Raw genomic sequence first — 21927 nt, forward strand, 5'->3', positions numbered from 1 at the left:
GCCAGCTATAAGCGGTGGGGAACTTCTCATCTAGCCATCCTATGATCCATGGCAGAATGACATCCATGAGATACTTTGGCTTGTTCGGATCGTAATAGTTTGGCTCATATGTCCGAATGCAGTAGCACGACTCATAATCTTTCTTCAATGATTTGTATCTTGTGTCGTCCACAAGGAGCGTGCTGGCTTTATTAAATTGAGGATGCTTGCGCCAAACTGTTCGCAAGAGCTTCAAGAAAATGGGCTTGTCGCCGAACTGCCCCAAAGGGCCTGCCACATCCTTCATAGAGGAAGCCCATTTTTCACAATGGGACTGGTCAAAAATATATGTGTCAAGTAAACTAAGTTGTTAGAGTAGGTATACAGTTCAATGTACCAAAGTCTGAAAAACAGCAACAAGTTCTGTACATAACAGTACCAAAGCACCAAAGTACCAAAAGTACCAAAGGACTTAATCACCAAAGTCTGAAAAACATTAAGTTTTTTACATAAAGTACCAAAGTACCAAAGGACTTAAATCACCAAAAAAAGAAAAACAGCAAGTTCTGTACATATCAGTACCAAAGTACCAAAGTACCAAAGGACTTAAATCACCATAGTCTGAAAAACAGCAAGTTCTGTACATAACAGTATCAAAGTACCAAAGGACTTAAATTAACAAAAAAAGAAAAACAACAAGTTCTGTACATAACAGTACCAAAGTACCAAAGTAAGCTGTGCAAATAGTACCAGGTTGTATGGATAGTATCAAGTTGTGCAAACAGTACCAAAAGTACCAAATGTACCAAAGGACCAAAATGAATAAAAATAACCAAAAAGAACCAAAAGAAACAAATAGTACCCAATTGTGCAAACAGTACTGAATTGTGCTAACATTACCAAAATTGTGTGGACAATATCAATTTGTACAAACAGTACCAAATCCTATACAAGATAGTACCAAATAGTAAAAAAAGAACCAATAGTACCAGAATATGTACAAATCAGTAGCAAAGGTAGATACAATACCAAAATCAGCCAAACCTGTTTGGAAGTTAAGGGATTCATACCTAAAAAGAGACTTTGTATCTTCATCAACTTAGGCAAGCAAGCATGCAGTATGGTCATCAGATTGTGTCTTTGGCTGCAGGACCAAAGCATCACGTAGCATCGCCTCTTCAGGCTAAGGATGAAATCCTCCGCATCAAGTCTGACCACGCAGTATTTGTGCCGGGAGGCCTGCACGCATCGGGGCCTACATCCCTTTGGAAATGGGATTTTCCACAAATCTTCGGGTTCTTCATGAAAATCCTTCAACAGAACTCCATTCACATCCAGAATGACAAGGCGCTTAGTGCTCGCCTTTACGTCTAGTGGCATTGATCGCTTTTCATTCAGCCACCACCTGTCCCTCACTGAAGTACCACGAAGCAAAATGAGTAAAGGAACACCGAACCTTTTGGCAATAGAAAGTGTGGACATTTAGCACCATTAAAGGTTACCAATTGTTGAAAACATGACATAACAAGGAACGGACACATTAACATTTGACAGTTGAAAACATGACATAACAAGGAACGGACACATTAACATTTGACTGACATGACACCAAACATTGACAAACGCAAAATGGGATCGTATTTCATGATAAGCCAGAAGCAAGTACAAAATGCTGTTAAATAGCTAATTCTTGGAGGTTCGCGGCTTGAGACCACGACCTTTGGGGTGATTTTTACATTTCGTAAGGAAGAGTTCGGAGAGTGTGGCACAGTCAATGCTATAACATGTTTCTAAGGTTGTCGCCTGCCTCGCACCTTCGGCCTCCTCCATGGCTTTCGTCTCCTCCGCAAAATAAGCTGCCTTCTCCGTGACATACTCTTTCGTAGCCTCCTTCGCACCCTCGGCAGGTTCCGCCTCCTTCGCATTGTCAGCAAGTTCCGCCTCACTCTTTGCCTGATGCCTCGTCTTTCTGCCTACCTTCTCTTCTACATACTTTGGAGTTGCATCTAAACACTCGGCCGCCGAGGGAACTTCCACTGCCACCTCCTCATCAGCCTCAATTTCTGCGTTGTTCTTCTTGCCTAGCTCTATCTCTATGTCATCAACTTCCTCAATCGGTTTGCTTTCCTGTTTATCCTTCTCCTGCACTTCAGTTTTCAGTTTAGCTTCTGCCATACCAGAGCCCACACCAGCCTCAGACCCTTTCCCTTCCACTATGTTGGCATTAGGGCCTTGCTGGCTTTCCTGAGCTTCGGCTTTAGTGCTATCTTCCTCCAAACTGGAGTCTAGAGCAGGCTCACCCTTTTTGCCTTCCATCGTGTTGGCACCAATGTCATGCAGTACTTCATGCACTGACTTATAAGGATCTTCCTGGAACATGTGACTGGCATTTGGCTTGCTGTATCCAGGAAGATCCTTCTGATCCACAGGGGTGTTGGTGTTGTCATGGGTGTCCGCACCGAAAGATCCTCTCCCTACATATACACAAAGATGAAAGAGAAGATTAGATCATAAATTCAACTGATATTATAAGCATGTAGTGTCCAACACAAACACCCCACTTACTCTTCAATAATGACCTCCCTGAAATCCAGGGCTTTGCTTCCGAAGGGATTGCAGTGTTGCAAAGTGCCTTAATGCACGTATCTTCCATTCTCAATACACCTGCAAAACACAGTGGATGGTACTGATGCCTGCAGGGAAGCATGAAGGTACCAACCATGTAAGAAGCCTCCAAAGCCTCCCCACAGGAAACACAAGAACCAAACACATGTATTGTGTTTTCAGGGTCCACAACATGAGGCCTTGGAGTCAACATGTGAGTCATCCCTCTCTTCACATCAGCAGAGATCTTGCTTACAAATTCGTACTGGTCTTGGGTTTCCAGGGACTCGTTGTAGAGCTTGGCATACTCTCTCTGCAAAACAAAATGCTCTTGTAATTTACTTACCAAAACAACCAAGATGCATGGAAGAACACATGCAATAGCAAAAAATTATTGAAAGAGTACCAAAATAGAACAAAATAGTACCCAACAAGCACCAAAACAGTACCAAAATTGACTGCTAGCAAGGAATAACACATGCAGTACCAAAATATCATTGCAACAGTTACAAAATAGAACCAAGACAGTACTAAATCAAACAATTAGCAAAGAAAACATTATTAGAAGAAAATACCAATGTAGTATCAAGGCACTAGAAATACCAGAAGTACCAAAAGTACCAAAAGTTTCAACAGTACCAGAGCAATTTCAAGCACCAAAAGTACCCAAGTCATACTCAACATTATAGTATAAGACAATAACTAGAAAGTACCAAAATAAGTAATCAGACTACCCAAAGAGCAGATAAATACCCAGAGTACCAAGGATTGTGCCACATAGCACCCAAGGCAAATTTGTAAACTATATGAGTACCAAAATTCTCAAGGCAGTGCCAAAATGGTCAAAGAGAGAACCAAATAAAATAAATAAGCATAAAAGGTTACAAGGAAAGTACCAACAGTACCAAAATAGGTTGAAGTACCAAATGTTTCAACAATACCAAATCAGTATCAAGCACCAAAAGTACCCAAGTCATACTCACCATTACAGTATAAGACTGTAACTAGAAAGTACCAAAATAAGTAATCAGACTACCCAATGAACAGATAAGCACCTAGAGTACCAAAGATTGTGCCACATAGCACCCAAGGCAAATCTGTAGACTATATGAGTACCAAAAATTCTCAAGGCAGTACCAAAATGGTCAAAGAGAGAACCAAATAAAATAAACAAGCACAAAAGGTTACAAGGGAGGTACCAAAAGTACCAAAATAGGTTGAAGTACCAAATGTTTCAAGAGTACCAAAGTAGTATCAAGCACCAAAGTACCCAAGTCAAACTCAACATTACAGTATAAGACTGTAACTAGAAAGTTCCAAAATAAGTAATAAGAGTACCCAATGAGCCGAAAAGCACCCAGAGTACCAAAGATTGTGCCACATAGCACCCAAGACAATATATGTAAACTATATGAGTACCAAAAATTCTCAACCCAATACCAGAATGATCGAAGAGAGAACCAATTAAAATAACTAAGCACCAAAAGGTTACAAGGGAAGTACGTACATAACAGTTAGTGTTCGATTAAATACCCAAATCAGTTTAAAAAGTACCAAAACAGTCCAAAAATAAGCAAACCACTTTAAAAAAAAACTAGAAAGTACCAAGACATTTAAAGAAGATACCAAAGCACTAAGTAGCATGTACCATAGCAGTCCCAAAATAGAATTGAAAAGACCAAATGATCAGAAAAGCACCAAAAGTACCATGGATTGTGCCATTATAGAATCCAAAACAAAACAAATAGTACATTGTAAGACTCAAAAATTAGAAACAAGGAAGTACCAATATAGTACCATGTAGTTCAAATGAGTACCAAATGAAATGAAGCAGCAACATAAAGTACCAAGGAAAGTTCCAACACTGTCCTTAGTGTTAAATAAAAGTATCAAAACAGTTAGAGAGAGTACCAAACAAGTCCAAGATAGTACTAAAACCCATAAAAATGTCAACAAATAAACCAGTCAAGAAGTGAAACATGCCAAATCACCAAACCGTGTGCAAAATAAAAACTTTCAACAGTCGTACACAATGCAATAAGCCAGAAATACAATACCTCGTACTGTTCAACCTCAGCTTGGAGCTTCTTGATATTTTCGGAAAACCCGTGCCGTCGTAACAAGCGTCGAATTGCTCCCAGCTCAGCCTCCACCTCTATGATCTCTTCATTAGGGATAGGTATTTGCTGCCGCAGCACACCGATGCACGCCTCCAGGGTATCAATATCCTCCATCAAACTTTTCACCACACCCTCTTTACCCTCATATACCAGTAGCTGGTCCTTGTTTGCTTGAATAGAGGCCTTCAGGTCTGTTAGTTTTGATGACCCTGGATGTGACACCTGCTTTTGGAGTCTTTGGAGAAATGCCTCTAAGTCAGGTAGGTAGTCAACCACTGCCCCTCTGACACCTTGCTCTGGTTCTATGCAGATGTTGCTGCCACTTTGAGTCATGCGGGCCTTCTTAATTGACTGTGGGACAGTTCCAGGGGAGGAAGCATTTTGCTTCCTTCATGTCTCAACTTTACGGTCAAGACCGCCAGTCCTAAATGATATCATCTGCAACACTCCTTCCCCAAACCGGACCTATGCTATTCTATGCCCTGTTGGGTCTTTTCTCGCTACATCACATTTCTCGAACGCATAACCCTTAGCAAATTTGGTGGTCAGTTCACCGCATGAAGGGGGTCCCTGATAAAATTTGGAAAATAGAAATCTACAGTCATCCACCATATGTGGCTGCCAATGATTTAAATAAATTTTGCTGTTCTTTTGGAACTTGTACTTGAAAATAGATAACCATTGCTCAGATGGCAAGTCCTCATCAGTCAGGTCCTTAGGGAGTTTGCCTTCTAGACTAAGGCCATACTCCTCATGCAAGTCCTCTGTTGTATAGCAGAACCTGGTTTGTTGAGGGTACTCCTCCATTTTATTCTTACCTGAAATGTCAAACAAATCAGAAATTATTGTGAAACAAATCCAAAGTACCACATTTGTTACTGTACATTTGATAACTAATAACTAATGTGTCTACAATATGATTTATCCATACTCTATTTCCACGAAACTTCAATAAAAGTCTGCAATAACTTCAGTTTTCATCCTTAGCATATGATATACAAAGCTCTAACATAAAGCAACGAAACTATAGAATCATGTACATTGTCTCAGCTAAAACTTTCTATCCACAAACATTGAAGCTCCACAACCACTTTTCTATAATATCCTAGAAAAATACACTTAATACTATAGAGCAAGCTGGATAATTAGCATGGTCCAAGTCAATTTTCTAGTTTTTCTCTCATATGCATATGGATTACAAATGCGATGCTCCAAGGTATTTTACACTGAACATTTAAATTCAAAATTTTACACCATCTAATTAACACAAGCCTGATTCCAATGAATAGCTTACCACGTCTTGACTTGTTGGAAGATTTTAATTCATCCTCATCGACACGGTGTGAGGTCCGTTCGGAGTCAATTTTAGAAGCCTTGAACTGTTTTGCACTAGCCCTTGTGTTGGGAATGCTTTTGTTCTCCAGCTCTGTTTGTTGAGAGGCGGGGGTGGAAGAACCTTTGTTGTTGCTTCTCCCATGGGTGGGCATTCCCTCCTTGGCCTTCCCTTTCTGTTTGTATGTTGAAGGTGGCGCTCTACTGGCAGGAGCTCCCTTGGCCTTTGGGGTCCTCATGGTGGGAGAACTCACACGATAACAGCTCTGCTACAATGCTGAGAGAGAGAGAGAGAGAGAGAGAGAGAGAGAGAGAGAGAGAGAGAGAGAGAGAGAGAGAGAGAGAGAGAGAGAGAGAGAGAGAGAGAGAGAGAGAGAGAGCAACTCTGCTATGAGTCAGAGGGGGGAGAGAGAGAGAGAGGTCAAGCGCTGGTAGAAAGCGCTCAATTCAAACGGACGCAGTTCGGACCACTAAATTTACTAATTACACCACTACTCTCACACGGGCTGGCCCATTGTGAAACTGCACGACTTGTATTTTTGAGATACAATTATAGCTAAAAAATACAATTTCCAAAACTTTTGGGCCTCAAAACTTTCCCTCCAAAGGACCAAACAGGTGGAAAAAAATTGGCCCTTTTTTTTTACCACCATTCTTTGCTTTCAGCCCAACATGATCAGACTAGAGATAGTAATATTCAATAGAGCTAGCACAGGTGGTGGACCTTTAAACCACCTTGGGCTAAAACCTCCATAAAAAAATGGTTAGTAGGTTGGACAAGTTGTGGACCTCTGTCCCGAACTATCCATGGTAGTAAACATAATAGTTACACTCCCGATTCACAGATTGACCTTCACACCACTCTGAGCTAAAACCTCCATAACACAATGGATAGTAGGTTGGACAAGTGGTGGACCTTTTCCTGATATTATCCATGGTAAAAAAAAACATAGTAGTTACACTCCATTCACACATTGACCTTCAAATAATAGAGATAGCTTCTTTCAATAGAGCTATCTTGAAACCACCTTGTGCTAAAGCCTCCATGACACAATGGATAGTAGGTTGGGCAAGTGGTGGACCTCTTCCCCAAACCATCCATGGTTAGTAATTAAAGTAGCTACACTCCATTCACACATTGACCTTGAAACAATATAGATAACTTATTTCAATGGAGCTAGCTTGAACAGGTGGTGGACCATCAAACAACCTTGGGTTAAAACCTCCATAACACAATGGATAGTAGGTTGGAAAAGTGGTGGACCTCTACCCCAAACCATCCATGTGATGAGACTAGAGATATGACTATTCAATAGAGCTAGCTTGGATAGGTGGTGAACCTTCAAACAACCTTGGGCTAAAACCTCCATAACACAATAGATAGTAGGATAGACAAGTGGTGGACCTCTGCCCCAAACCATCCATGGTAGTAAAAAAAGTAGCTACAGTCCATTCACACATTGACCTTCAAACAATAGATATAACTTCTTTCAAAGAAGCTAGCTTGGACATGTGGTGGACCTTCAAACAATCTTGGGCTAAAACCTTCATAACACAATGGATAGTAGGTTGGACAAGTGGTGGACCTTTGCCCCAAACCATCCATGGTAGTAAACATAGTAGCTACACTCCATTCACAAATTGACCTTCAAACAATAGAGATAGCTTTTTTCAATAGAGCTAGCTTAGACAAGTGGTGGACCTTCAAACCACCTTGGACTTAAACCTCCATAACACAATGGATAGTAGGTTGGACAAGTGGTGGATCTCTACTCCAAACCATCCATGGTAGTAAATATAGTAGCTACACTCCATTCACACATTGACCTTCAAACAATAGAGATAGATTCTTTCAATATATCTAGCTTGGATAGGTGGTGGACCTTCAAACCTCCTTGGGCTAGAACCTCCATAACACAATGGATAGTAGGTTAGACAAGTATTGGACCTCTAATCGAAACCATGCACGCTTTCAGAGTAGAGATAAGACTATGAAATAGAGCAAGCTTGGACATGTGGTTGACCTTCAAGCCACATAGGACTAAAACCTGCATAATGTAATGGTTAGTAGGTTGGACAGGTGATGGTCCATTACCCAAACCATCCATGGTAATATACATAGTAGTTACACTCCATTCACACATTGACCTTCAAACAATAGAGATAGCTTCTTTCAATAGATCTAGCTTGGACATGTGGTGGACCTTCAAACCACCTTGGGCTAAAACCTCAATAACACAATGGATAGTAGGTATTATACATCTACCCCAAACCATCCACGTTATAAGAGTAGGGATAGGACCATTCAAAAGATCTAGATTGGACAGGTGGTGGACCTTCAAACCACCTTCGGCTAAAACCTCCATAACACAATGGATAGTAGCTTGGACAAGTGGTGGACCTCTACCCCAAACCATCCATGTGATGAGACTAGACATAGGACTATTCAATAGAGATAGCTTGGATAGGTGGTGAACCTTCAAACAACCTTGGGCTAAAACCTCCATAACACAATAGATAGTAGGTTGGACAAGTGGTGGACCTCTGTCCCAAACCATCCATGGTAGTAAAAAAAGTAGCTACACTCCATTCACATATTGACCTTCAAACAATAGAGATAGCTTCTTTCAAAGAAGCTAGCTTGGACAGGTGGTGGACCTTCAAACAATCTTTGGTAGTAAAAAAAGTAGCTACACTCCATTCACATACTGACTTTGAAACAATAGAGATAGCTTTGTTCAATAGATATAGCTTGGATAGGTGGTAGACCTTTAAACCAACCTGGGCTAAAACCTGTAGAACACAGTGGAAAGTACGACACGTGGTGGACCTCTGCCCCAAACCATCCATGGTAGTAAACATATTAGCTACACTCCATTCACAAATTGACCTTCAAACAATAGAGATAGCTTTTTTCAATAGAGCTAGCTTAGACATGTGGTGGACCTTCAAACCACGTTGGACTTAAACCTCCATAACACAATGGATAGTAGGTTGGACAAGTGGTGGATCTCTACCCCAAACCATCCATGGTAGTAAACATAGTAGCTACACTCCATTCACACATTGACCTTCAAACAATAGATATAGCTTCTTTCAATAGATCTAGCTTGGATAGGTGGTCCTTCAAACCGCCTTGGGCTAAAACCTCCATAACACAATGGATAGTAGGTTGGACAAGTGTTGGACCTCTAACCGAAACCATCCACACTATCAGAGTAGAGATAGGACTATTCAATAGAGCGAGCTTGGACAGGTGGTTGACCTTCAAGCCACATAGGGCTAAAACCTGCATAATACAATGGATAGTAGGTTGGACAGGTGATGGTCCATTACCCAAACCATCCATGGTACTAAATATAGTAGTTACACTCCATTCACATATTGACCTTCAAACAATAGAGATAGCTTCTTTCAATAGAGCTAGCTTGGACAGGTGGTGGACCTTCAAACCACCTTGGGCTAAAACCTCAATAATACAATGGATAGTAGGATGGACAAGTATTAGACCTCTACCCCAAACCATCCACGCTATAAGAGTAGGGATATGACTATTCAATAGAGCTAGCTTGGACAGGTGGTGGATCTTCAAACCACCTTTGGCTAAAACCTCCATAACATAATGGTGAGTAGGTTGGACAAGTAATGGACCTCTGTCCCAAACCCTCCATGGTAGTAAACAAAGTAACTAGACTCCATTCACACTCTAACATTCAAACAATAGTGATAGATTCTTTCAATAGAGCTAGCTTGGAAAGGTGGTGGATCTTCAAACAACCTTGGGCTAAAACGTCCATAACGCAAAGGTTAGTAGGTTGACAAGTGGTGGACCTCTATCCCAAACCATCAATGGTAGTAAACATAGTAGCTCTACTCCATTCACACATTGACCTTCAAACAATAGAGATAGATTCTTTTAATAGATCTAGCTTGGACAGATGGTGGACCTTCAAACCACCTTCGGATAAAACCTCAATAACACAATGGATAGTATGTTGGAAAAGTGTTGGACCTCTACCCAAAACCATCGACGTCATCAGACTAGAGATAGGACTATTCAATAGAGCTACCTTGGACAAGTGATGGACCTTCAAACCACCATGGGCTAAAACCTCCATAACATAATGGTTAGTAGGTTCGACAAGTACCCCTAACAATCCAAGTGATCAGACTAGAGATAAGACTATTCAATAGAGATATCTTGGACAATTGGTGGACCTACAAACAACCTTGGGCTAAAACCTCAATAACACAATAGATAGTAGGTTGGATAAGTGGTGGAACTCTGCCCCAAACCATCCATGGTAGTGAAAAATTAGCTACACTCCATTCACACATTGACCTTGAAACAATAGAGATAGCTTCTTTCAAAGGAGCTAGCTTGGATGTATGGTGGACCTTCAAACAATCTTGGGCTAAAACCTCCATAACACAATGGATAGTAGGTTGGACAAATGGTGGACCTTTACCCCAAACCATCCATGGTAGTAAACAAAGTAGCTACACTCCATTCACACACTGAATTTGAAACAATAGAGATAGATTTGTTTAATAGATCTAGTTTGGATAGGTGGTGGACCTTCAAACTAACCTGGGCTAAAACCTCTAAAACACAATGGAAAGTAGGTTGGATAAGTGGTGGACCTTTGCCCCAAACCATCCACGGTAGTAAACATAGTAGCTACATTCCATTCACAAATTGACCTTCAAACAATAGAGATAGCCTTAAACAATAGAGCTAGCTTGGACATGTAGTGGACCTTCAAACCGTTGAAGGCCTTCTAAGGGATATCATTGAAATGGTAACAACAATTATGAGATTCGTCATATATTTGTGTGGGACATTGTTTGATATGGCTATTCTTTTTTTCAAGATTACTTTTGTTTTTGGAAAATTTAAAGAGATTTTGGATCCGTGCCCACAAATTTGGTCTCCAAAGTTGCATTTGTTTTCGTCATGTGCACATCTAGCCTTGTGTGCACATGGATAGTCTACACCTTTTTATAGGACTAGGTTAGCCTAGGAACTGATCTGGTACTTTTGTGAGCCTGTTCAGTCGACGTGCATGACTAGATAGCTTAGGATGGATGCATACCCTCTTGATTGCACAAGGCAGAATCAGGCTTTGTGGGCGTAAGAAATTGTAACATTTATTAAAACATTTTCTAGTTGATTTGATACTCTTAATGTTAGGTTTTGTTTTATGTAGTATTTTTTGCGTCCATCTTCTTCATCTTCAAGAATTAAAGGTTTAAATGTAGAGAATAATCTTATAATTTTTGAGTGATGAATCCTTAGATTAAAAAAAAACACTAGCCTAAACTTAAGAGCTTGAATTGATGAGTTTTAGACCTAGTACTATCCCCTTTATTTTATACTTTCAAGTCTAGCATGGGTAGGTGAACCATACATAGATCCCAATCTCAAGAAGTGTGTTAGACCTTCAAACAACCCCATATAGCTTCGACAAGTGGTGGACCTTCCATGGAGGCTAATTCAAACAAGTGTGGTGGTGAACATTTTGTGGAGTCTAATTGTGGTAGACTTAAAACAATAGCCACTTCCTTGCATTGGCTTGGACAAGTGGTAGACCTTGCTTCTATTAAGGTCTCTATTGAGAGAAGAATTGAATATAGAAGAAGAAAGAGATTAACTAGGCATAGATTTGTAAATTTGTAGAAAAGGGAAACATGATCGATTACAAAAATACCTCTCATTGTATGAATGTCCAAAACGTCCAAAATTAACACCTTTGGATAAAGGCTTATCTTTAGACATTAAATCAGAGGTTATGGCTATGCATGTGTTGAGACTATTGGTCGACTTAAATGAGGAGACACATAGTTTGTTGACTATGACTTTATTTGATGTTTTTAAGTATTTATATGGATAGAAGTCTTAATTACATGTGTTAATATGACTTTTAATGGATCAAATCTCAATCAAGTAAATCATGGTTGTTGTTAACTTATGTGGCCTTCAGTATTCACTTAAGTACTGATATTTATTAAAGTGTAGGGTGTACAAGTTTTCCACAAAAGATTGTAGTATAGACTAGTGTTGCCTTGTGTATCAATACTTGCAAGGATTATAATATTGATTTTACCTTGAATAAACTACTAAGTTCGACTTCCACATGTTTAAAATTGGTGATTTAAATTCTAGTGATTTTTGAGAAACCAATGTAATTTGTGTTTTTTAGATTCACAAATTGGGATAGATAAGGCCCCTGTGGTTGAATCCGCAATTGTTGAACCCCTTGATTCTATTATTTCTGACATGCCCAAGGTGGATGATATGTCTATACCAAAGTCTGGTGATGTGCACCTTGAGCAAGCTTGCAACAGTGAGAATAAAGAAATGCCTACTCCAACAATACAACCTACTTCAAAAGAGACTAAAAATGTCTACTCAAGAGCCATTCCCATTTTTTGCTACTTCATCTAGTGCAGATGTTGAGAAATCCATACTCACAATTATTTTGGACTTAAATGGTATGCTATTGAAACGTTCCCCTCAGCTGTCCTCACACCACCAACCAGTACAACTAGATACAAAAAGATATATTATACTTAGGCCAGGTTGCATCCAATTCTTGAAGACTATATTACAGAGGTTTAATGTTGCAATTTGGTCGACGACTACTAGGAACAATGTGCTTCAAAGTCTGAAAGCACTAAAGAGATTAGCAAAAGGTACATTGCCTTTCTTTGCAATTTGGAATCAAGAAGGTTGCTATACTTGTCAAAGCAATAAATTATTTAGACCCGACAATCCAACCATTGAGGCAATGTTCAAGCCTCTAGCTAAAATTGCCATGGGGTATGAATGTGACCCACAAAGAACAGTGCTTATTGTTGACTCTCCTTACAAGGGATGCATTTCCCCTGCAAACAATTGTATTTTTTCATCCCAAATTGATGGTGAAAAACTGGTTGACAATATGCTCTTGGAGGAGTTGCTTCCCTACTTGTTTGAGATGGATGAGACAAGGGATGTGCAAAACTTCATTGCCTCTAGTCGTTACGGACAACCAACATTGACAAATGAGAGTGAATATAAAGAAATCAAAGATAATTGGAAGCAAAAAAATGATGCTTGGTCAGCCAAGGTGTTCTTTACAAGAAGGATAACTCCTGCAAAATATGACAAAGGTGAATCTATCCTTGAAGGCAAACACAATCGAGAAAGTGACAAAACCGACAACAATGACATCAAACGAGCCCAAATACAAGAGATACTGGAAAAGGAAGGTACAACTGTTAAAAGCATGAAGGCACCACAGTTGATCAATCTAGCTAGGTAATTGGGATGTACTACAAAGGGACCATTGAAGGCAACCAGTGCAAAGGCTTATATAAACAAGGTCAAAGCTGAGAAAAATCTTCTAAGGCTAAACAAAACACACCCCTAAGGTACCTTTTATGACTTGAACCTTGTTTCACATACTTGAATATACATGTGCATGGTATCAAATTTTTCTTTTGTTTCTTCTTATAGGTCTCAAAAAAAATATCTCTAGATATTCCATGGAGCAAGCTTGGACAGGTGGTGGACCTTTTGGTAAAGCCCCTCATGGGAAACATATCACAAGTCCTCCATGTAGTGAGAAGGAAAACATTTAACAAAGAGCCTAAGAGGTTGGACAGGTGGTGGACCTTGCACCTTTTCTCCCATTCCCAATCCAGTCTAGCTATCCACCACTATATTGTATGAAGTGTAGCTTGGACAAGTGGTAGACCTTGAAACAAGAGACCCCTCATCATAAATCCAAGTTTGGACCTACGGTAGATCTTACTTTTTTCCCATTCATAGTGGAGCCTAGACTAGCCAGGTGGTAGACCTTACTTTTCCCCATGCTTCAAAGAAGCATAGCTTGGAGAAATGGTGAAGCTTTGTAAGGTTTCAATTGGGATTTCTTTATAGAAATGAGGAAGTTGAAGATGGACTTTGGCATCTAATGATACCACAGTGTAGAAATGTAGAAACTGTTTGTATTCTTTGAAACATAATAAATTTCTTGTTTTTCAATTGCAGAGTCATCACTACAAGAAAGTGGGCCGACTATCTGTAGGAATGGTTTGAAGGGAGGTTTTGAAGCACCCAAAGAACCTAATCCAAGGCCTTTTTGTATATATTAATCACCTCCTTGTCACCTACCACTTCTTGTCAAGAATATCAAAAGAGTGCTTCTTTTGGACCTTGAAGGACTGCTTTCGAAGACAGTTGAAATAAAACATGGAGATTCTATGCCATCTTGGGCTCAACACATGCGTCTTGTGGAGGACAAAGATGAAGTTTATCATACGGTGCGCCTAGACGCAGAAATGTTTTTGGATTTCTGTGGTGAATACTTTGAGCTGTGGATATGGAGTTTCTATAACCTAACAGCAGTGCAACACATCACACAAAAATGTTTCCCAAAGAATTATAGCAAGTTCAAGATCTTTATGAGTAACAAGTGTTGCCAAATCCAAACATCATGTTAGGATTTAGAAGGGTGTATCATAAAAACTTGAGCGATATTTGGAAGATGTTTAAGGACTTGGATGCAAATAATACCTTGATTTTTTATGATAGTCCATATAGAATGATGTGGAATATGTCAGGAACATATCTTATATTTCCAAAGATGTGGAGGCAAACACCTGAGCAGCTTCAAAGATTCTTGCAAGAAACGATTATTCCATGGTTACTTGGATGGTTGTATGCAAGAGACAAGAGAGATTATACCCGTAACACAATTGTAAATCAGTATAGTGATCTTGAGACAAATCATGTCCTTCATGTGTACGTGTCAAGGCGATAACATTAAAGAAGGTTGACAATGATCCTTTTTATGGCCAGATGATGTCCTTTTAGTATGATGTGTATTTGTATTACTATATAATTCAAAGGTTATTTTAAAACAAAGATGTGTCAATTTAAAGAACACTTGCATGGAGTGCACCCTACTCTAAGGGGACTTGCATGTATTCTACAGGGTATCCTATTATAAAGAAAGTTATTTGTACACGGTGTGCACCCTTCTCTAAGGGGACTTCCACGTATTACTCCAGTGTATACTATTATAAGGAGAATCCTATGTGATGGATCGTGCTCTATTCTAAGGGACTTGTAATGGAGTGCACTCTACTCTAAGAGGACTTCCATGTATTACTAGAGTGTATCCAATTACAAGGAGAATCCAATGTAATGACAAAGCATCCTGATTTAGAACAAAAATGTGTCGATCAACTGTACCCTAATCTAAGGGGACTTCACTATATTACTAGAGTGTATTCAAGTCTAAGGAGATTTCAATGTAGTTCTAGATTGCACCTTGTTTTTGGGGACTCATTTTACTAGATTATGGTTGTGTTTCATCATGATATATTTAAAAAATATTTATTTTTGTTCTTTAGCAATCCTATATCATTCCATATCAAGGTTGTATCCATTTGTAACTAGGAGAAACTTATGTTTGATATCAAAATAAACCTTACAAGTATGGAATGGAGAATTCATGGATGTGCAAGAAATATCTAAGTCTTGGCACGCATGTTTGCCTAAAACATTTATTTTTGTGTCCATATAAAAGAGTTTTAGAACCTACAAGTCTTTTAAAGGAAAAATATAAAGTATAATTGTTTGCATTGGAAGAAAATAAATCATGGACTTTGAATTGTGTGAGAGACCTTGTTTGTAGAGAAAAATGTTTGAATCAAGAATGGTTATTTTACATCCTCTATGTAAGAGAGTTTTGGAAACTAAAATATGTTGAGAGGAAAACCATGGAGTCTAAGTGCATGTATTGAGATTTCAATGTATGCATGCATAGCTTTATTAGGGTCTACGCGATGCTTCTGGACGTTAACTTCTCCAATTTGTTATAAAATAACATATTTAATGTTTTCTTGTGGGTAGTATTTATTTCACTATATATGTTTTTAGGATAATTTCTTGAACTTCAAATTGAACCTTCTATGTTGCAATGGAGAAGTACTCAGAGAAATTTTTATGTAAACACGTTTTCTTACCCTTTCACTAATTGTAGCTTAGATAAGAAGTGGACTTTGCATTCCTCCATAGCCTATCTTAGACAAATGCACCTTGAAACTAGCCCTCCTATGTTGCAGTTGACATATGCTACACATTTTATAACTGGCTCGTACCTTAAGTGAAGAATTTCTAGATTAGAGGTGTGTGTTGCTTTGATGTCATGCACAAGTGGGTTTATTTCTCAATGGGTGCTAGCTTGGACAAGTGATGGACCTTGAATTAAAAATTCATGTACTCCATTTGACCTTAGCTTGAACAAGGTATGGGCCTTCAAACCAATGTCTCCATGTTAAGAAAAGTTGTAGGTAGGACAATAGAGTATAAACAATGAAAATGGAATCAATGTACTCATCTCTTGATGGTGCAACCACCCAAAACCATAATTTTCTTTGGCCAATGTTTCTTTCAAATGTTTAGTCTAGTACAAAACGTCAACACCTTGTACATGATATATTGAAAGCTGTCCAATCTGGGAATTGGGATTTTTCCACCTTACCTAATATGGTCTTTTAGCTCTGGTTGTTCTGATGATTTCTACAGACATGTGAACGTAGCCTAAGTTCTGATACCACTACTACAAATGGAATCTCAACGAGCCCTACAAAATAGAGAAAACAACATATTGCAAGCTAAGAATTGACAAAAGCTGTATACCCAGATAATCGTAGGAACCATAATCAATCTTTAAGCATGAAGAGAGAGATAGAGAGTGGGAAAGTGCAAGCAAGACCGTGCAGGTGCACCTCCTAGAGTGGAGTGCTACACTAGCACGACGAGAGACAAGAGAAAAGAGGAGAGAAGAATAACATGGAGACTGGGTGCAATCTCCCCCCGTGAAAGAGTGACCATTTTCCTCTTGCACGTATTTGCTTTATAGATTTCTTGAATGGTCAAATTGAGTACAAACTGACCGGCCGATCATAAATGGCCAAAGCTCATAAAAGAGCACTTGGATAATAAATTATACATAAAATCCTTTCAAAATACTTTCGCATAACCCTTAGCCTTTTCCACATGTTAGCTGCACTAAACAATAAAATATCAATTCCATTACACCAAGGCTCTTAGCTTCCTTGCCAATTTTCTCATTTCCCATCAGTCTTTCAAAGCTTCACATTGGCCTATTACCATTTACTCTTGCTTTGAGCATACCCTCTTCTGTTGGCATCACTAAATGTGTTCGATAGGCATACCAAAACCAAGGTGAAAACTAGTGAAGGAAAGCTTAACGTGGTTTAATCTTGGTTTGAGCATACCCTCTTATTAGCTTCACTAGGTGTGTTCGGCAAGCATGCTCTTTGGCCCCTTGCCTATTCTTATTTTTTTTGGAGGCTATGTCCCCTTCCTTTTGGGGAGTGTTTTGTGATGAGATACATGGTTTGCGATAGCTATTGGATGGAGATCAAGAGCTTCATGATGTGGAGTATGCATATGACTCTTTTGTATATTCTCACAGGAAGTACCTAATAACTTGTTGGATAAAATGCATGTCCTTTTCCTTTGATTCCATGTTAAGTGATAAAGAAGGAGATAGCTTGAGCTCTTGCAAGCACGCACGCGCTTACACACACACATGGAGATGGAGGCTGAATCTTCTTCTTCTTCTTTGCTAGTACATCGGATAAGAAGTCTAGAATGCATAAAAGAGATAATACAACCTAAGGGGAAACTAGAACAACAATCTAGTGTGAACCACTAATGAGTGAGCTAGTTGGATAAGTGTGACATCACTCCGGTAGGTAGACCAAGTTGCTGTACTCCAATTGTAGTATCATTGGTGAAGATACAAGTATCCAAGAAGGCATGCCAATGATGATTGTTGGCAATAGTCATCTGAGATTAGCACACATTGAGATTGACATCTTAGCACTCCCCTTAAGCTCATGTCCGTGAGGGCCACCCACACCGTGCCATGCATCGGGAGGGGGGGGAGCACCATAGCCATGCTCTCCTCTCTTTGATGCCTTATGAGAGCTTATCACCACACACTATATATATACCCCATAACTTACTACCCACACTGACATATGGGTTTTATGTTTCACCACATGGAGGTCCATGGTGAAAGCCACCTTTTAAGGTTCAAAAAATCCTTTAAAGTTAAAAGACATTCTTTTCATGCCACCTTGGGACACTTGCCATTCCTTGCTCCCTCAACCAATGAAAATCTTGTAAAATCCTTTTGAAAGCCATTGTTTTTGGATTTGACCCCCAACACTTGCTCTGCATTTTGACATTCACTCAACCTCAACTTGACGCCTCCAAAATTGAGAAAAACCATTTGCTCCTCTGCCACCGTTGCAGTCTGTCAAATTTGAACAAGCATGTCTTGGTGCTTGGAGCTTTGATTGATGATATAAGTGCCTCATACGCACAGTAGGCTTTGGAAGCCAATCAAAGCTCCTATTTAATGACAGAATTGTGAGCTCTTTTGAGGTTAAAGTTCTATTAAGCAAGGATGTCCCCTGGCCCCCTTGCTTTTTGCCATCGGGTCGCATCCTCTCATTACGATGCTCGAAGCCAGTGCTGCGCGGGGAGAGATTCAAGGTCTAACATTACCACCCAACGACCAGCTACTAGCCATAATGTTCGCGGATGATTCACTCCTATTCTTGAAGGCGTGCCCTCAAGGTGTCAGGAGAGCTCTAGAGATTGTGCAAACATTTGCCGTGGCCTCAGGATCCAAGTGCAATATAGAGAAGTCAAGACTTATCTCCCTGTCGGAGAACGACTCTTTTGACCCTGCAATCTAGACATGAGAGATTATCTCAAAAGGAAGTGTATTCAGACACCTGGGAGCCCCCGTAGGGTTGGACATAACCCACAGGCAAAGATTTCAATGGGTCCTTGAAAAAATAAGCTAAAATATGAGAAGATGGGAGTTTGTTCTCCTCTCCTTCCAAAGCCGGATTAGAGCGATTAATGCTTTTATGATCCCGTATATTGCTTTCCTTAGCCCCGTGCTCAAGATGGCTAAGTGTAACTAAAAAGAACTCTTAAAACCAGTGAAAATGTTCCTTTGGAAGAACAACACAAAAACCTCCGGACCATGGCAGTGGGCTAGATGGGAGGTAGTTGCTCACCCGGTAGACCAAGGAGGGCTTAGCATTCTTAACCCTGTATCCCATGAGGTCCTTTGTGCCAAATTTATGGTCTCATTGGCTAAACAAGACCAAGATTGGGCTATCATGACCAAGGAAATGCTTGGTGCCGTAAAACTGGGATCAAAAGGGGGAAAGTGGAAGGGGGTTGTGATGCACGACAAACTTCTCGCCCCGAAGTGGTCTTATCTTAGATCTGGTGGACTCTCAAGGGAGCTAATGAGGAAGTGCAAAAGAGCAGTTGAGGTTTTGGAATGGGGGAAGAAACCAGATACTTTAAGAACTCCATTTGCACTGGTCCCCTTGGCTCTCTAAAATATTGGCACTGCTGCAAAGCCCCTATTGGATAGAAATGGCCAGGAATGTGAATAATAAGGGGCTTGTTTGACTAGAGCAATTTTGGGATGGCAACAGGAAGTGCTGGAAAACTGCTGACTCTTTAGCCATCCAATTTCAACTGAATGGCTTTGAGATCTTACTAGGGTGATGAAAGAGCTTGATAAGGTGGTGATACCAATTTGTGAATCCACCTTTGAATGGGACGCTTGGAGATGGCCCGAGAATAGCCTCTTTTGGAAACCACATTCTAAAGGCATTTACCATGCATTAATGCACAAGGCTAATTGGTGTAGCCCCCTCAACAAATTATGGAAGAGGCACTAGACAGAAAAACGGTGGGAGGGAGTCATGAAGAACATCTAGAATCCAAGGTGGCCTCAATATATGAAGATATTTCTATGGAAAGTGATGTGGGGTGCTCTGTCGACGGGCGTAAAGATACAAGAAAGAGGAATCGGGTTCGATCGTTGCTCGGGGTGCAAAATAGCTAGTGAAGACCTAGCCCACCTTTTCATGGGATGCCAGGCAATCTGTGGTATGGCTAGGAAAATATGCAAGTGGATTCAAAGGACATGGAAAATTAAGTTCTTCAAGACTGATCTGTTCTTTGGTAGTAGCAGGTTGGGAAGTCTTGCTCGTCTTGTCTACACTCAAATAATCAGGTACTACATCTTTCACCATATTTGGCAAGCAAGGAATCTTGTTTCAACAACCTATGCTCCACTACCACAACACCCAAGCTCTTATTTCAATGGGACCATACCGGCTAGCATTAGCATGTCACATCCGATGTCTGCTATGCCTAGAGCCACACATATGAACTTTGGGCCGCCACATGGCACAACACCGTACCAAACGTGGAACCCAAGTGCTTCCTATGTGTCAAGCCCAATGTCAATACCTACTCCACATGTAGTCTCTGGAGCGCCTACTCACTTAGGTGACCTAGCCACATTTGCTCAAGCTATCGGTCGATCTATTGCTGAGAATATGCGTAACACACATGATAGAGAGCCTAGAAGTAAGGTAGTACAAATAGCCAAGCTCACACAAAAATTTAGTGGAGACAGGGATGTACGAAAGCATATCGAAGTATTTGAACAAATATGCGATTCTCTAGGAGAACACAATGACCTGCATAAGAGTACTGCTTTAAGCCTAACCTTAAGTGGGAAGGCAGGGGATTGGTATAGAACCCTAAGGGTGGAAGAAAAAACGATTTACCCTACTCTTAGGAGACTATTCTTGAAAGAATACATACGAGAGGGAGTGCTTTGGGGTGTAGCCTTTCAGTTCCAGAAAGCCCAACGAGAGGAAGAAGAGTCGGTGAGAGACTTTATTAGTCGCTTAAAACATTTGAATTCTCGTTGTAATCCAAATGAGCACTTCAATAATAATCAATTGCTTGATAGATTCATTAGGGGATTACGACATGAGGATATCTACAATGGCCTAGTCATTAGAGGTATCACCACTTGGGAAGCGGTCACCACCAATGCAATCCAATTGGAGGATAATTTGATGATTCAAGGAGAAAGTGTCTGTTGAGCCTAAATCTATTAGCTCGCAAGCATCCGGGCATCATCCAATGACCTTAAAGCCTATTGCTAAGGAGACAACATATCTGAGATGACTTTAGCAGATCTCATCAAGGCCATTCAAGAGAGTCTTAGAGACAATTGTGCTCCGCAAAACAATCATACGTATCCAAGAAGTGAGGAACAATGGTGCTCAGTATGCTATGGACCGCATAGTACCAGTGAATGCCCTACTTTTAGAGTAAAATTAAATGGGAATTCCAATGCCTGTGGGAGGTATGGTCATCAAGCTAAGGATTGCATAGTATTTAAGCGCGCAATGGCAAAGTAGGTAGGATTAGTACGATAGGAGTGTTTCTATTTTCAATATTGCATAATAGGTAGGATTAGTACGATAGGAGTGTTTCTGTTTTAGAGTTTAGTGATTAGCAAAGTTCTTTTTTCCCACTGATGTGCCTCCTAGAGGTATTCTTTGTGTTTCATAGTGTGTACAGGAACGTGTTGCTGTTGTTAGGATTTGGACCTTCATGGAATATTTCTCTCGTTCACTCTTCAAATCAAGCGCGATCATCAACACAAACAGGTGTTTCTTGTCCATTAGCATGGCCCTTTATCTTTTTTGCATCCATGGTTGTCTGCTTTAATTGTGATTGGTAGCATAATATTCACCTTATTTTCTTAGTATCAAACATTAATAAATTCAATGTAATTTTTTGTCATAATCACTTGTCTAGGTTTTAAAAAAAAACAAGTAGTCCGACGAAGCTAGTTTGACCACGCTAAGCGTTAGAGATATTCTCTTAATTCCATGGGGAATTCCTTCCTAATAATCAATGGTTACTTAGGTTCTTAATCCGATTTAGGCAGCATGG

The 21927-nt window shown here is 40.0% G+C and overlaps 1 pseudogene; it reads left to right on the plus strand.

The window, feature by feature from the left end:
* The first annotated feature begins 14273 nt into the window (after positions 1 to 14273).
* LOC147419209 (uncharacterized) lies at positions 14274 to 14845 on the plus strand (annotated as a pseudogene).
* The last annotated feature ends 7082 nt before the right edge of the window (positions 14846 to 21927 follow it).

Source organism: Adiantum capillus-veneris, chromosome 29 (assembly GCF_014529385.1).
Source record: "Adiantum capillus-veneris isolate H3 chromosome 29, ASM1452938v2, whole genome shotgun sequence".
Taxonomy (NCBI): domain Eukaryota; kingdom Viridiplantae; phylum Streptophyta; class Polypodiopsida; order Polypodiales; family Pteridaceae; genus Adiantum; species Adiantum capillus-veneris.